The 18,320-nt window shown below is 43.5% G+C and overlaps 1 protein-coding gene across 1 annotated transcript in view; it reads left to right on the plus strand.

The window, feature by feature from the left end:
- The first annotated feature begins 14,230 nt into the window (after positions 1-14,230).
- Positions 14,231-18,320, plus strand: part of LOC126266940 (UDP-glycosyltransferase UGT5-like) — a 91,263-nt gene continuing 87,173 nt past the window's right edge. The window contains exon 1 of the mRNA XM_049971634.1: positions 14,231-14,284. The gene's annotated coding sequence lies outside the window, so the exon portion shown is untranslated. The remainder of the gene's footprint in view (positions 14,285-18,320) is intronic.

An 18,320-nucleotide genomic window follows, 5' to 3' on the forward strand; every position in this document is an offset into this window, starting at 1 on the left:
CAACGGTCCTATGACACTCCCCTGCGGCACACCTGAAATCACTCTTACTTCGGAAGACTTCTCTCCATTGAGAATGACGTGCTGCGTTCTGTTATCTAGGAACTCCTCAATCCAATCACACAATTGATCTGATAGTCCGTATGCTCTTACTTTGTTCATTAAACGACTGTGGGGAACTGTGTCAAACGCCTTGCGGAAGTCAAGAAACACGGCATCTACCTGTGAACCCGTGTCTAAGGCCCTCTGAGTCTCGTGGACGAATAGCGCGAGCTGGGTTTCACACGATCGTCTTTTTCGAAACCCATGCTGATTCCTACAGAGTAGATTTCTAGTCTCCAGAAAAGTCATTATACTCGAACATAATACGTGTTCCAAAATTCTACAACTGATCGACGTTAGAGATATAGGTCTATAGTTCTGCACATCTGTTCGACGTCCCTTCTTGAGAACGGGGATGACCTGTGCCCTTTTCCAATCCTTTGGAACGCTTCGCTCTTCTAGAGACCTACGGTACACCGCTGCAAGAAGGGGGGCAAGTTCCTTCGCGTACTCTGTGTAAAATCGAACTGGTATCCCATCAGGACCAGCGGCCTTTCCTCTTTTGAGCGATTTTAATTGTTTCTCTATTCCTCTGTCGTCTACTTCGATATCTACCATTTTGTCAACTGTGCGACAATCTAGAGAAGGAAGCACAGTGCAGTCTTCCTCTGTGAAACAGCTTTGGAAGAAGACATTTAGTATTTCGGCCTTTAGTCTGTCATCCTCTGTTTCAGTACCATTTTGGTCACAGAGTGTCTGGACATTTTGTTTTGATCCACCTACCGCTTTGACATAGGACCAAAATTTCTTAGGATTTTCTGCCAAGTCAGTACATAGAACTTTACTTTCGAATTCATTGAAAGCCTCTCGCATAGCCCTCCTCACACTACATTTCGCTTCGCGTAATTTTTGTTTGTCTGCAAGGCTTTGGCTATGTTTATGTTTGCTGTGAAGTTCCCTTTGCTTCCGCAGCAGTTTTCTAACTCGGTTGTTGTACCACGGTGGCTCTTTTCCATCTCTTACGATCTTGCTTGGCACATACTCATCTAACGCATATTGTACCATGGTTTTGAACTTCGTCCACTGATGCTCAACACTATCTGTACTTGAGACAAAACTTGTGTGTTGAGCCATCAAGTACTCTGAAATCTGCTTTTTGTCACTTTTGCTAAACAGAAAAATCTTCCTACCTTTTTTAATATTTCTATTTACGGCTGAAATCATCGATGCAATAACCGCTTTATGATCGCTGATTCCCTGTTCTGCATTAACTGATTCAAATAGTTCGGGTCTGTTTGTCACCAGAAGGTCTAATATGTTATCGCCACGAGTCGGTTCTCTGTTTAATTGCTCAAGGTAGTTTTCAGATAAAGCACTTAAAAATATTTCACTGGATTCTTTGTCCCTGCCACCCGTTATGAACGTTTGAGTCTCCCAGTCTATATCCGGCAAATTAAAATCTCCACCCAGAACTATAACATGGTGGGGAAATCTACTCGAAATATTTTCCAAATTATTCTTCAGGTGCTGAGCCACAACAGCTGCTGAGCCCGGGGGCCTATAGAGACATCCAATTACCATGTCTGAGCCTGCTTTAACCGTGACCTTCACCCAGATCATTTCACAATTCGAATCTCCGTCAATTTCCTTCGATACTATTGCACTTCTTATCGCTATAAACACGCCTCCCCCTTCACTGTCCAGCCTATCTCTGCGGTATACATTCCAATCAGAGTTTAGGATTTCATTACTGTTTACGTCTGGTTTCAGCCAACTTTCTGTTCCTAGTACTATATGGGCGTTGTGACCGTTTATTAATGAGAGCAGTTCTGGGACCTTTCTATAGACGCTCCTGCAGTTTACTATTAGCACATTAATATTGTTATTCCTTGTTGCATTTTGCCTACTCCTGCCTTGCCGCGTCTCAGGAGGCGTCTTGTCGGGCCTAGGGAGGGAATTCTCTAACCTAAAAAAAACCCCATGTGCACTCCACACGTACTCCGCTACCCTCGTAGCCGCTTCCGGCGTGTAGTGCACGCCTGACCTATTCAGGGGGACCCTACATTTCTCCACCCGATAGCGGAGGTCGAGAAATTTGCACCCCAGCTCTCCGCAGAATCGTCTGAGCCTCTGGTTTAAGCCTTCCACTCGGCTCCAAACCAGAGGACCGCGATCGGTTCTGGGAACGATACTACAAATAGTTAGCTCTGATTCCACCCCGCGAGCGAGGCTTTCCGCCTTCACCAACTCCGCCAACCGCCTGTACGAACTGAGGATGACCTCTGAACCCAGACGGCAGGAGTCATTGGTGCCGACATGAGCAACAATTTGCAGTCGGGTGCACCCAGTGCTCTCTATCGCGGCCGGTAGTGCCTCCTCCACATCTCGGATGAGACCCCCCGGCAAGCAGACAGAGTGAACACTGGCCTTCTTCCCCGACCTTTCCGCTATTTCCCTAAGGGGCTCCATCACCCGCCTAACGTTGGAGCTCCCAATAACTAATAAACCCCTCCCCCCGTGTGCCTGCTCGGACCTTGCTGAAGGAGCAGCCACATGTCCACTCACAGGCAGAGCGGGCGATGCCACATGGCCAGCCTCCACATTGACCCTCCGCCTCGTGCGCCGCGAACGCCGCTGAACCCGCCACTCCCCTTGGGGAGAGGGTGGCCCAACCGCGCCCGGTACCCGCGAAGATGTCTCGACAGCAGGGACAGTGGGTGAAGCATCTAACACCTGGGGTGCACCATGCGACGCACCAGACTCCCCACTGCCGCTACACTCCGAGGCAGCAGCCTGAAGACGGCTGACCGCGGCCATCAACACGCTCAGCTGTTCGCGAAGAGTGGCCAGCTCCTCCTGCGTCCGTACACAGCAGCCACACATCCTAGCCATCCTAAGAAATCAATTTACTATAGAGTGTTAATCAGCTTTTAACTAGACTGCTAATTCACTAAAGGCGGTTGATTATTGACTAAACTGTGATTGCTAACCACTTCTTGTAGAAACAAGGAAAATAGCACTACCTGTCTCTGGACGGTATTGAAAACAAACACTAGCACTACTAGCACTACGGCTGACTAAAGGGACTCTCTGACTGTATTTAAAACAAACACGAGATCTATGGAACACTTAATAGCACTCTACTATTAAAGCTTCCTAAAAGCAAAAACACGCAGAAGAAGAAGTGACAAGTAAGAAAAATACAGATAATACTTAGATTAAGGTAGCTCGCTGCACAGCAGACGTGAAGCAGACGGCGGTTAGGGCGACACTGACTGTTTCGAATTATATCAAAAAATTTCTCAATACTAGTGATCTGGAAGAAGGTCTGACGCATTATTTGTATTGCAAACTGAAAGTGAAATTGTAAACAGGATTAATTATGATAAACAAGTGATTACCGTGCCGGACAGAAGCCTCGAAGAAAGAATTACTATACGTAATGCTAAGTTCCTAGTTTAATATTTATATTCTACATCTACGTCTACATCCATACTCCGCAAGCCACCTGACGGTGTGTGGCGGAGGGTACCTTGAGTACCTCTATCGGTTCTCCCTTCTATTCCAGGCTCGTATTGTTCATAGAAAGAAGGATTGTTGGTATGCCTCTGTGTGGGCTCTAATCTCTCCGATTTTATCCTCATGGTCTCTTCGCGAGACTGCTTGACTCCTCGGTGCAGGTATGTTCTCGAAGCTTCAACAAAAGCCCGTACCGAACTACTAACCGTCTCTCTTGCACAGTCTTCCACTGGAGTTTATCTATCATCTCCGTAACGCTTTCCCGATTACTAAATGATCCTGTGACGAAGCGCGCTGCTTTCCGTTGGATCTTCTCTATCTCTTCTATCAACCCTATCGGGTACGGATCCCACACTGCTGAGCAGTATTCAAGCAGTTGGCGAACAAACGTACTGTAACCTACTTCCTTTGTTTTCGGATTGCATTTCCTTAGGATTCTTCCAATGAATCACAGTCTGGCAACTGCTTTACCGACGATCAACTTTATATGATCATTCCATTTTAAATCACTCCTAATGCCTACTCCATGATAATTTATGGATGACCATAGATGTTAAGTCCAATAGTGCTCAGAGCCATTTGAACCATTTGAATTAACTGCTTCCAGTTGCTGACCTGCTATACTGTAGCTAAATGATAAGGAATCTTTCTTTCTATGTATGAGCAGTACATTAAACTTGTCTACATTGAGATTCAATTGCCATTCCCTGCACCATGCGTTAATTCGCTGCAGATCCTCCAGCGTTTCAGTACAATTTTCCATTCTTACAACCTCTCGATATACCACAGCATCATCCGCAAAAAGCCTCAGTGAACTTCCGTTGTCATCCACAAGGTCATTTATGTATATTGTGAATAGCAACGGTCCTACGACACTCACCTGCGGTACACCTGAAATCACTCTTATTTCGGAAGACTTCCCTCCATTGAGAATGACATGGTGCGTTCTGTTATCTAGGAACTCTTCAATCCAATCACACAATTGGTCTGATAGTCCATATGCTCTTACTTTGTTCATTAAACGACTGTGGGGAACTGTATCAAACGCCTTGCGGAAGTCAAGAAACACGGCATCTGCCTGGGAAACCGTGTCTATGGCCCTCTGAGTCTCATGGACGAATAGCACGAGCTGGGTTTCACACGATCGTCTTTTTCGAAACCCATTCTGATTCCTACAGAGTAGATTTCTAGTCTCTAGAAAAGTCGTTATACTCGAACATAATACGTGTTCCAAAATTCTACAAGTGATCGACGTTAGAGATCTAGGTCTATAGTTCTGCACATCTGTTCGACGTCCCGTCTTGAAAACGGGGATAACCTGTGCCCTTTTCCAATCCTTTGGAAAGCTACGCTCTTCTAGAGACCTACGGTACACCGCTGCAAGAAGGGAGGCACGTTTCTTCGAGTACTCTGTGTAAAATGGAACTGGTATCCCATCAGGTCTAGCAGCCTTTCCTCTTTTGAGCGATTTTAATTCTCTATCCCCCTGTCGTCTATTTCGATATCTACCATTTTGTCATCTGTGCGACAGTCTAGAAATCATAGTTTCACATCGAAGTACATTTACTTCTTTCCCTTTCTTTCTGTAAATAAAACCATATCGGCCTGATATGTTTCGTTTTATTGGAGGGTGAAAGTTGTAATGCGCCAAACCGTCTTCAGCCCGAAAAAAGGCGCATCGTTTGTTTGTATAGCTTCAACTTGCTATCGATTTTTATGATATTGTTAGATTTCATGATATAGTTCTCTTAAGTAATTCCATTATTAATTACATTTTTTGTAATATAGAAACTTAAGTCAACGAGAGGTTGGTGTGGTGGGAATGGGAAGGTAGGCGGAACGTCTCTGGCCTATGATGCCACCTTCCACAATTAGTTTCATGAGCCACAGATCACGATAAATCTTAATGATGTTGAGCAAGTCATTTTATATTTGATATTCACATCACAACTTATTTTGTAAGTATGCCTACTTGGTGAAAGTTTACAATTTTATATTGCTGCCTGCCGTGCGTTTTATATCACTGGGTAAGTGCTCAAAAATTTTGGTTGCAGCATTGTCCGCCGCTTTTTTTGCCAATACAACCTTAGTGTAGAACAATGTATGTAATTTTTTCCTTCTGGTTTTGTAATTGAGTCACTTATCTCAGAAGGCCTTGTGTTCGTCTGACATAGTTTTGAGAAAAGTGAAAAAAGTGTTTTAATTTTTTACGGGGCATTTTTACTTGTTTTCAGTGACCATGTAAGAGATATCACTATGAACATTTATTCTGACTTATTATATAATCAATTGCTGTGTCTATTTATTGACCAGAGCTAAATATTTGTATTGAACATAGGGCTTTTCCAAAATAAAAATCTGAAAACCTTTACATTCCACAAACAAACAGTTTAATAAACATGTAATCAAATGTTAGAGACAATGTTTAAAGAATTCACAATATTTGTCCGCGAAAACAAACTGTTTATCAGTATTAAAAATCACAAACCAAACATCTTCTGTGTTCAGTGCTCCCACACCAGTTGTCCACTGACAAATAGTATTCCACGATTCTAGGATGCGTTCTTCCTACACTATGTAAGCAGCTGACTTCTTTATATCTATCACGTTCTTTGCGTAGATAGTAATATGGTCATCTGAATAGGTCGAAAAGCTGGGAAGTTACCATTGTATCGACAAACTCCAGGTAGTCCCAATCGGAATTGTGGGTACTTAACGACTGATCCTACTGCAGGCTGTTACAGTCCCAAATACCTCATCACTGAAGACAATATGATGAAATGTCGAAACACTGTATGCTACTTCCAAGTACCTTCGTGGAGTATCTGTCTCTAATGAACGTTTCGTTTTCTTATAAACTCTTGTCCATGATTTCATCTGTTGATATAACTTTTACAGAGAATTTCTCATCTTGCACTCGATAGTATGATCGGTTCAGCGATTCCATAATAGTATATACTCTGTCAATTTTTTTCAGTGATCTCTTCATTGTGCCAAAAGATCTATCCGATGGTAATAAAGAGTGCCCCCGAATAGGAAAGAATACCGGTATTTTCTGAAATTTCCCTGCATCCACGAAAGCTTGACGCAGTCTCGTTAAACAGTGAATTTTTTGTTTTGTTATCTGCAGTTATCACAAAACGGATGAACAATTTTTATGTCCTTGGGGATGCACGTGGTGAGACAGTGCTGCAAGAAGGTACTTTCTTCTTTAGGACCTTTGTGGGCGACAGCTGCGTGATAAAGGTAATGAAATGCCGTATCGTCTTTCAAATTGCAAATGCTGGAAACGTTAACCGTCAGCTCCCGGGAATAAAGTAGATCTTGAAGAGGTACTCGTGGTAAATGAAGATTCTGTATCAAATCAAAGCTCAGACTCAAAATACGAATATTTTCTTTGCACAGCCTTTCACTTCCTTCAAAGCAATATAAAATTTCTTGGCTCTTCTCTTGAGCACCATTAAATCACAAAACGCTGTCCGTCGAGATGCCTCATTCAAACTTTTGTTTTTAACTTTCACCATTAATTGCTCACATTCACAACACACCTGTGGTCTGCCGTAATGAAGGTCAAAATCTTGGTTAAATATTTTCACATAGTATTCGTATCTGATGAGAAAAAGAGAATTCACTTATTTGTAAAGCCCGTACGTGATCTTTCTGTTCAGGTAGGCACTTAAGCAAAGGTACGCTTTACCAGCATGATGAGACTCTTTCGTCGGAACTGATGGCATATGATCATGAACTCTGGTAATTTCAAGTTCTGGTATTGAATTACCGCTCTTTGACTTTCCTCGTTCGTCTCTAGGGCTTTTTCCAAGCAGAAGTAGCTGTCTTATTCTTCTCACCATTTTTTGGCCAACTGCAAATAAGCTTAGAAATCCTTGTCTGCAAATTGCGATACGGTTTGTTCCCACCATGCAATCATATTTGAAAGAATCTGCCTTTTGACTTTTTCCTTCCCTTAATCTATGTGGTTTTGCTTTTTCTGCCTGTACTAGGCTCTGAAGGTAAAGATCTTGTTCATATGTTCTATAAAGATCCACCAAATGTGTGAGAATAGACGGCTGATCCTATACACATTTCCTCTTCCATTTCTTATGGAAAGATTCAACTTCAAGATCATATTCACTCATATTGATCGAACATAGGATACTATGAGGTCACAGTACTACATCCTACTACTTGCTCTACAACGATGACTTTCAAGCAAACCACAGGTGCATTACTTATATTGTTTTCCCGCCTTTTATGACAATCACAGCATTTAATGAAGTACATGGAGTTATTGTTCAGAACGGTTGAGAGCAAAAGAGCCCTATGTACTGGACAAGGGACTCTTCTGAAATAGACGAGAATTTCTCCGCTGTATATTTCGGCTATTTGATAAAACGCGGGGTTGCTTACCACACTCAACCATGAGTCGATCCCTAAAGAACACAAAAATATACATAGCACAAAATGTCACAAATGTGGACTTAGTGCTGTTCTGAAATACGCGATCAATTATGTACATCATTGTTCCTTTTGAACTGCAGTGGAGTACTCACAACAATCTTCATGAAGGAATAAATATACTGCGAAGCAGCAGTTAAATCGTCTAACTCCTTAAATAGATCTCTACAAGATTATCACCGGTGACCATCACACATTCTTACACCACGTTTTTGAGCAATAAATACCCAGTATTTGCAGTGGTTCTAAGTGCAAATATGACTGAACTTAGTTGTTTCAGTACCGTACTTCCAAAGTGTGCTTTTATATATCTAACCAAAGAATGCAGAAACTTGTACTTCGTAATTCAACCATTATAGTCCAGGGACATTATACTGAGAGCGGAAATCATTGATGGTGTACCCCTGCGCTCAATCATACGTCCCTATTTTATATTCTTATCAATATGGGATCGAAGAGTTTTGAAGCTTGCACCCTATTTAATGTTTCCTCGCCATGTGTTGCACTTGTCATTGGTGCAGTTCCCCTAAACATGCAGAACTGAATATGCTGCATCTTTTTAAAATTGAGGGTGAAACCAATCGCAGAAAACCAGTGAATGATACTATTAAGAACATTGTTTACAATTTCTTCCTTTGCTTTATGAGTACTTGGATTGATTACAATAGTAGTGACATCCGCAGAGAAAAATCTGTTTTTTTATATTAGATGGAAGATCGTTTACAAACATGAGGATCAATAGGGACGTATGATTGAGCGCAGGGGTACACCATCAATGATTTCCGCTGTCAGTATAATGTCCCTGGACTATAATGGTTGAATTACTAAGTACAAGTTTCTGCATTCTTTTGGTTAGATATGACATTATCCATAGGCTGGTTACACCAAGACCTTTAAGTCGAGCCCTCTGCAGCAGGCGGTAAAAGCGAATACAACAGAGTCATGGATTTATACATCCTAATGAATAAGATTGAACTCCAGAAGGTCGCTTCCAATAAGTACACTGTATCAGCAACATCAAGATTACGAGTAAAAATACTAATAAATCTAATACCACCACCACTACAGTGATGACTGCGTTTAAAGCGTATCATCCTTTTTTCACCATTATTTGTCAAGCTAAACTGCCACCCAGTACCACCACATAGGAAAAGAACAGCCACATAGCCACTGCTATATTGCCCATATGGGAGGAATGTCCATGTAATGAGCATTCAGATGCACATATTCTTGTCACCAAAATACATTGCCTCCTAAGTCATGGCACAGCGTTCGTTGGCCTGTAAGTGCTCTGCTGATTTTAAATCTCATTATACCGACAGTACAGACAAAATGCCTTCCAATATACTGTGGGTTTTGTACACAGGTTTCATAATTAACATTCGGTATCTGGAATGAATGTGGATGAAATCTTTGAAGAATATAAGTTCGGGTGCATTTCTTTCAGGAGCGGTGCCACAATTCACATGTGGCTTTTCTTGTTTATAGAAAAGGAAGAGGTGTGGCCGTGATTTTTTTAGCTTAGTAGTGCACTTAACTGCGTTTCCGAGTCATTGCTTTAACAAATTTTGAAATTTTGCTTCGGAGGCCTCGTGGAATGGGCAGCTAGTGCGTCAAAGCGAAAGTGTCCGAAAAACATTAAAGTTGGATTTATGACACGCAGCAACGTAGCGATTTACCACTCACTGAAATACTTTTATTGACGAAATATGTGACCATTGGATAAATAACCAACAGAAATTGCTAAAAACTTAGGAAAGATCACTGAGCTTGACGGGATACCATTACGATTCTGGATAGATTATGCAAAAGAACGTGCTGCTCTTCTAGTAGCAGTCTACCGCTGGTCGTTGGAGGAGCGAAGCGCTCCTATTGTTTGGTAAAAAGTGCACGCCATTCCCGTTTGCAAGAACAGTCGCACCAAACTGCAGATATACACTGATCTGCCAAAACATTATGACTACTGCCCACAACGACGGTGAATTCCATCTGTGACATTGCGGGCACATGACGCTGTAACGAAAGTATCTAAGCGGTGCAAACACGGATGGGGAAACACACTAGCGAAGATTATCGGCCGCAGGTGGGGAAATCGAGATAAGCGACTTTGACAAAGGGAAGATTATTGTTACACAGAGCTCTTTCATATGTTGACCCATCGACATCGTCAGTTACGATTGCAGTTAGCACTGGACCATTGGGGTTCGACTGTTGATCAATAGAAACGCGTCGGCTCATCGGATGAAACACATCTTTGCTACACTAGGTCGATGGTCGTCTCCGTAAACGCCGTCATCGAGGTGAACGGCGGTTCGAAACATGAAGCGGGCCACGGACGCAGGCTGGTGGGAGCAGTATTATGCTACGGGAGACATTCTCCTGCGCTTGCACGGGACATCTGGTAGTAATCGAAAACAAGCTGACAGATGCGAACCACCTTCCTGCTTGATGCCTTCCCCAATGGCGATGTCACTTTTCAGTAATATAAGGTTGTCGGTGTCTCGGAGTCATAATAGTGACTAGCATTGAGGAGCATTATGGAGAACTCGCGTAGACGTCACAGCGAACAAATTAACCTTAGGTGAAACCTATAGAACCCATCTGGGTTGCTATTGAGCGCCATTACCACGAACGAGAATCACCGGCGCGTTATTTAAGCGAATTACATGACCTATGCGTAAATATCTAATGCCACATACCTCTACAAACATACCAACAAACTGTCAGATCCCTAATACGCAGACTCAAAAAACGGTCAGACAAGCTATTGAGCGGTTGGTTTTGATGTTCTGGCTCATCAGTGTATGTCTCTGTTTCCGGGCCGTTCTCGAATTTTGGAACATGTTTCATGCTCTTGTGTTGTGAAATCTCCTCTGTGAGACTCAATATGAGTTCCAGATACAACGTTTGAAACACAGCTTGCTCTGTTCGTCCTAAGATCCAAAAACGAACAGATAGCACCTCTCAGAGTAATGCAGTTTTCCTCGACTTACACGCTTACAGAATCGCACTGCCACTCAGTGAACCAAATAGAAGCTTACGGAATATCACATCGTCCGTGTGATTCTATTTAAGAGTTTCTAGGAAACTGAACACACCATATTCCCAGCGGGGAGAGATCTTCAGACGTAAGAGTAAATTCGATCGTACCACAAGAGAGTGTAATAAGACCGTTACTTTTCACAGTATATATAAATGACCTAACAGACAACTTCGGAAGTTTCGTGGGTGATGCTGTTCTGTACAGAGAAGCCGCAACGCTTGCGAACTGCAGGAAGACCTACAGAGAATCTACGCCAGGTGCAGGAAGTGGCAATTAACCCTCTACATAAACAAAGGTAGCGTATAGCGCACACGTAGACAAAAAAATCCTTTGTTGTATGATTAGATGATAGCACGACGATCCCTGGAAGCAGTCACATCCATAAAGTATCTAGAAGTTGCGCACGGAGCGATTTAACAAGTGGCACGGCAATTAAATTAATTGCAAGTGAGACAGGTGATAGATTTTGATTGGAAGATTCCTCAGAAAATGCACTTCGTCGAAAAAGGAGGCATCGTACAAAACTCTTTGTCGAGAGATACTTGAATATTGCTCGTCGTCCGTACTATGTAGAATTGACAGAGAAAATAGTGAAAATCCAAAACAGAGCATTTCGTTACAGGTTCATTTAGCAAGCACGAAAGCATCACGCAGATGCTCAGCCAACTCCATTGGCAAAAGCTTCAAGAGAGGCGTTCTGTACCACGGTATGGTTTACTGTTAAACGTTCCGAGAGCGTCTGTTACTACAAGAGTCAGCCGCTATAGTGCTTCCTCCTACATACCTCTCGCGAAGATGCCTGCACGTGAAAACTGCTTGAAACGTTTATACATTCAACGGATTGATTCCCACACCACCGAACCTATCTAACTGTTGTGTCATACTCGTATGGCTATGAAGTTACATGTTACTTTATGCCTCGATATTTTTCGACATGTAAAGCACTTATTATCAGTATGCTAACTGCAACTAGAACACGTGGAACTTATCTATGCAAAGCTATTTTTCCTCCTTCCATTTCAGCCCGTAGCAGTAACAATGATTCACCACTGCTTTTTTTTCTTTATTGATTTCCAGTTCCCCCCGAAGGGGGCGGCCTGGCAGCAGCTTAGTACGCTGCTCTACAGCCTACAGACATTTTTTGTAAGGAAGAAGAAAGAAACAAGGAAAAACAGGCGATAAAATGACGACTTAAAGTGTAAAACGGCGTAAAAATGCGGAAAGTTAAAACAGAAAGCAAAAGGGGCTGGCAATGTCGATAAAATACACAGGAATCGGACAAGTAACATAGTAGACACACAATTAAAAAACATGGCGACAGCCTGGTTTCTGTTCGCAAGAGATAAAAAAATCACACCCAGGGACAGTATGATGGCTGTTCGCTACACGTCCCTAAAGACACACCACGGAACACTCACTGAAAAACACGCACTGTAAAACACTGCACGAAAATGGTGGTACAAATATGACACTCCCGAGCCAAAGGCAGATGGGAGGGGGGGACCAGGAGGAGGGGGAAAAACAAGGTGGGAGGAGAGGAGAAAACGAAAGGGGGGGACTAAGGAGGGAGAGGACTCATAAGGGGGAAGAGGGGCAGGGCAGACGTGAGAGGGAATAAGAAGAGGCAGAGGAGGGAAATGTAAAAGGACTCGGGGGAGAGAAGGGGGCAGCGAGAGGGGAGGTGGGGAAAAAAGAGGAAGGAAGGGGGGGGAAGAGGGAGCCCAGGAAAAGGACAGAGGAAAGGAGGGGGAGTGATGATCAGAGTTGATAGGAGGGACAAATGGAGAAAGAGAGGGCATCATCCGGGAGGGGGGTTGATGAAAGCCACCTTGGGAAAGGAGATGGAGGGTAGGGGGGATACAACAGTGAAGACGTGGTAGGGGGCGGGGATGGGAGAGGAGAGGAGCAACCAGGGGGTGAGGGGGTTCAAGGTGGCGGGAAGTGTTGAGGATGAGGATATGTTCGAGGAATAGGAGCAGATGGGGGAAAGGGATGAGATCATAGAGGATCCGCGTGGGGGACTGGAGCCGTATACGGAAGGCGAAGCGGAGTGCATGAAGCTCAAGTATCTGGAGGGACTCATAGAATTTGGGAGGGGGGGGGGGCAGATATCCATGCAGGACTGGCATAGCAGAGGATGAGACGGATTAAGGATTTGTAGGTGTGGAGGATGGTAGAGGGGTGCAAACCCATGTCCGGCCAGACAGGAGTTTGAGGAGTCGGAGGTGGTGGTGGGCTTTGGATTGGATGGAGCGGAGATGAGGGATCCAGGTGAGGTGACGGTCAATGGTGAGGCCAAGGTAGGTGAGCGTGGGGGTGAGGCGGACAGGACGGGCGCAGACAGTAAGGGAGAAATCCAGGAGCCGGAAGGAGCGAGTGGTACGACCTACGATGATTGCCTGGGTCTTGGAAGGATTGATTTTCAGGAGCCACTGGTTACACCAAGCAGCAAAAAGGTCAAGGTGATTCTGGACAAGGCGTTGGGACCGTTGGAGGGTAGGAGCGAGAGCGTGGAATGCGGTGTCATCAGAATATTGCAAGAGGTGTCCTGGAGGGGGGGGGGTGTTTGGGCATATCAGCCGTGTACAGGAGGTAGAGGAGAGGGGAGAGGACAGAGCCCTGGGGGCACACCTGCAGAGGGGTAGAAGGTGTGGGAATTGGCATTATGGATGGTAACATAGGAGGGGCAGTGGGAGAGGAAGGAGGCTATCAGACGGATGGAATTAATGGGAAGGGCGTAGGTTTGGAGTTTAAACAGGAGACCGGGATGCCAAACACGGTCGTATGCCTTTTCGAGGTCAAGGGAGACAAAAATGGCGGAGCGACGGGAGTTAAGCTGGAGGGAGAGCACCACTGCTGTTCGTAGTGAATAAATATATACACGTAGGAAATAAGTATGATAGTTAAGTTTCGATCTTAGCAAAAAAGGCGAAACAATAAGCATTATGCTGAAGAACATAACGAATGCGGTTAGATGTTGAAGACCTATTCAGTGCATTACGCTCCTTCGATAGATATTTCTACTCTACATCGTGAGACCAGTTTTAAAACAATTGGTTTAGTCAACAGTCGAACCTGCCGCCGATCAGCGTTTAGTGTGGGGTGGCGCCAGGAATCACGCGTGATGTCATCAACGCCACATGGGCCGTGCGCTGCTGTACGCAAATCAGTACTTGTTTTGCAACGGCCACGGCCACGAGTCGCACTCCATCGGCAGCAGTGGCCAAGGTAAGTGCGGTATTGAGAGATGCGCTACACCTGGTGTCTGTTGGCTGCCAGTGTAAGAGGAACTTGTATTGTTAATTATTAAGTAAAGTGTTAAGAGTTGTTACTGCTTTGTGACTAACAATTGTCACATTGTTAATCGAATTTTTGACATAAACACTATCGCATGTGTCCCTTGAAAGAATGCATGTGCCCGTCTTACACCACATTGTCTGGGTTCCAGGTAAATGATAGCGTTTAAATGGTGTGAGTATTTTTGATTTTTTGTTGCTGTTACTTTCAGTAATAAACACAGGCTTCGAACAAAGATCGAAAAATTCTAGTAAAGCTGAGTAGCAGATCACGATAGATCGTTGAGGCTGCAGCAGAAATCGGTCTCGGGCCTCCAGCAAAAATTGCCTTACATGATGTCGCTAGTTTGTTGTGCCCTCCCCAGTCTTCACTTTTTTAAAAGCAAAGGGAGCATTGTGCTTCACTGATAACGTACATCGTAAAATAGTTCCTAACCGCGGATGGTATCATTCTGAAATACGACTGATGCCAGAGGACGACAGCGAGAAGAAATTATCTTATAGTTCAGGTGGGGACACGTCTTGCACACTGCTAGTCCATGCATGCTGTCTAATAAGCTACGCTACACGGCAACAGGTGCATTATCATCTCTGCAACACACCGATTGTTATTTCGTGTTTGTTGCTGGTTTGTAACCGAAGGCGTTGTTATTAAAACTGTGCTGATTGTTTTTTACAAATCTATAATACTCAAATATTTCAAAGCAATAGAAATATTACGAGAAAAATATGTCGTTTTCTTTGGAAAAAGTTTTATTTCAGAACAAAATTTTAGCGCCGCTGCTATGGTAAATTGGAATACCGCATTTTACCCGGTGATTAGTTAAAATGAAAATAACCTGTTATACACCTACACCAAAGAAATACGAAAAAGTTATTCAGAACTGAAATACCAGTATCGGTTTAACCTGCCAGTTCTTCCCATCCCTAGCTTGAACAAGCAAACCTCAGTTGTGGAGTAACCATAGCGGCCTTATTTCAAGTAAAACGAGGCAAATAAATAGCAAACAGCTGGTGGAGCTTATTCAAATAAACGAAATAAAGTCTCGTTTCAACAACACTGAGTCGAAAGCCTGTCAAAAGAAGGCAAAGTGGGATGCTGTACACATGTTTTTAACTGAATGGGAAGCAACTGACTGTCATAAACTTTCCATTATGGAAACAGTAAATTCTCGCAGTACCAACTACAGGAAGGGGAAAAATCGAAGGAAGAGATGAAGTGCCCAAGTAAACACTGGCGTACTGTAGTTGGATATAGATGCGTATTTGAACCTTCATAACCACTTCAGTGCGAAAAATCGCTATAATTTTCAATATTTTTTATAGCATTAGTTTCTCTCATTATTACGTCTCAATTTTTAATCCCAGTTGTTGCCAGTAATAGGTGGTCCAAATGCTTCTCTATTAATTCTGAAATAATTATACCAATAATGTGGCTATATCTCCAGCTCATAGTACGTAAATGGTAGTTTTTCGATTCATTAATCAGCCTTGATTCAACATATAGTTTTCCCTTCTTGGCTTTTTCTTTCCTTTCCGCATCAAGAAACGCAAAGCCGTCCAAACTAGCAGACGGTCTTCTCGCGAGCGCCACATAAACTAAAGAAATATTTGTAAAATCGTTCTTGGACTGTGCGGAAGAGAGCGAATGTGTGCATGCCTACACAAAACGACTGATCATGTGTGTTTGTCAAGCGTGACGTTATATTTGTGGCTATCTATAATCCCCCGATCCGACACAATGCACAAACTAACTTCTTGAAGCTGAAAGAGGCAGAGAACGCGCATCCCAATGGAGAGTGAAACACTGATTCTGTAAACAGCGATCAAACAAATGTGAAAACTGTGCCCGCTGTTGGGTTTCTTATCTCCAGGACTCAGAAGTCCACGAGGGCGTTTGTTAGTCTTGCGAGTAACAGAAAATTTAGGCTTCCTTAAGGAAGCAGTGACAGTCAAGCAAATTTTGTTTCATTATAGAGGGCGTTTGTTCAGACTTGAGACAATTCGATACCTCGAAAACGACGCATCATACGAAAAAAGTGCTAGGTGAAGAGGTAATATCAATAAAGGGGGCATCTGTCTGTACTATAACTGGTCACCTCCTAACCAACCCTCCTATATGGATGGGGTCAAGTTCTTGGTTTTCAAATGGGAAACCCCATATTTATTTATTCGGATTCTGTGTCAAGATATATGGTTCATTCAAACCATACACCTACTACTATTACTACTACTACTACTACTACTACTACTATTACTATTACTTTTACTATTACTATACTACTACTACTACTACTACTACTACTACTACTATTACTATTACTTTTACTATTACTACCACCACCACTACCACCCTTTACATGGAACTCCAGAGCGGGTTTGGTAAACAGATTTCCCAATACCGCTTCTAGGTAGTCATGTAAACACTTCAAAATCGATTTTGAAAATTCGCTTCTGGTAGCCGGTTTTCGAATTCCGCACTCGACTTTCGCTTCCATGTAAACGTAGCCGGTTTTGAAACTTATCTGGGCTATCAAGTTTCGTCTTGTTTCTAAAAATTTGCGGCTAATATGGACGGAGTGGCTTTTTGTACAGTGAAGGATAAGTAAAATATTTGATTTAAACTGTTCACATCATATCTGATTAAAGAAAAATAGTGATTGCGTTGACTAAAACATAAAGTGTAAGAGCTGTTTTCCGGGCTCCATATCTAACCGGGCTTACAAGTCAGCTTCAGACCTTAACACTTAAACAAGACATCAAAAACGCTATCCGATATTCGGTTTTTGTCTTCCGGAAGATGTCGCATTAAAGGTAGTGAGTTTTTAATTCGTGGAAGGAGGCACTTTAATTGACAAATATAAAGTGTGCATGGTTTTGCCAGTAAGAAGCGACACATTTTGATTCTAAATTTCATTTACGATGTAAATGGAAACCTTTGTGTTCTAACTATTGCTATTGATGTTAAAACCATATTTGTTGTAAATGTGATTGTACACTACAAACAATATGGCAAGACAGACATTCCTGGCAAATAAGCTGCTTGTTTGATGTGATAGTTTTGTTCCCTACGTAGTTGCGTGTGGTGAGTCTCCAAACTATCGGAAAGCTTGATTTCGGTGGCCGCCCGCGAACTTCACTATCGGCCTGGCTCATTTCGGTGTGCATTCCCATTCAAATGCCCTAACTCTCGCGTTCGCCGTTACGTGGTTACAGGTGGGACACAAACAACCATAGAAATAAGATAAAATTCCATGAAGTGATAGTGAAGGAGCATCTACCACTGATACTCACCGCATTCAACTCTCAAGTCGCAAATTTAATTAAAAATATCAGAGTAGTGACTGAAAAACAACTCCAGCAAGCCCCCCCCCCCCCCCAGGGGGTCCACAACTCTTTTGTGGATAATTGCATAGCCAGCACGGGACACCGCGCTAATGTGGCCGTCCTTCCTTTCAGGGCTGCATACCTTCCCTTTCCGCATCCTTCCCCATCCCCCATCTTCGCCCCCCCCCTCACCTCCGCCTCTTTACTTCCCTTTCTCCCCCTCTGGGAGTATGTTTTGTGGCTACATCTGGACACGGACGCTCGAAAATGTGACACAGTCTTTGCTTTCTCTGCTTGCAAGTCTTCGTCCTTCCTTTATCCTTCTATTTACGTTACCTCTTCTCTATCACCTTTTCTCCGCTGCGTCGTTTGAGACCTCCCTTCTTTCATTTCCCTTTCTATGTTTTTCCCTTTCTCTTTTTTCCTCCCTGTGCGTGTCTAAACGCTGACCCACGCATTTCCATGCGTAGCCGGTGACAAGGTAACGCGTAATTCCGCAACTCGGGTAGACAGGTAGGACACGTACATACACGCGGGTAACGGCCAAGCCCAGGGAGGGATGATTACCCAAGCTGATACCTTCCGAAAGTGCCGATTGGTCCCTCCATCTGTTTCTCGGGAGGTGTGACCTGAGGTGTGAA

This window comes from Schistocerca gregaria, chromosome 4, assembly GCF_023897955.1.
Source record: "Schistocerca gregaria isolate iqSchGreg1 chromosome 4, iqSchGreg1.2, whole genome shotgun sequence".
Lineage (NCBI taxonomy): Eukaryota > Metazoa > Arthropoda > Insecta > Orthoptera > Acrididae > Schistocerca > Schistocerca gregaria.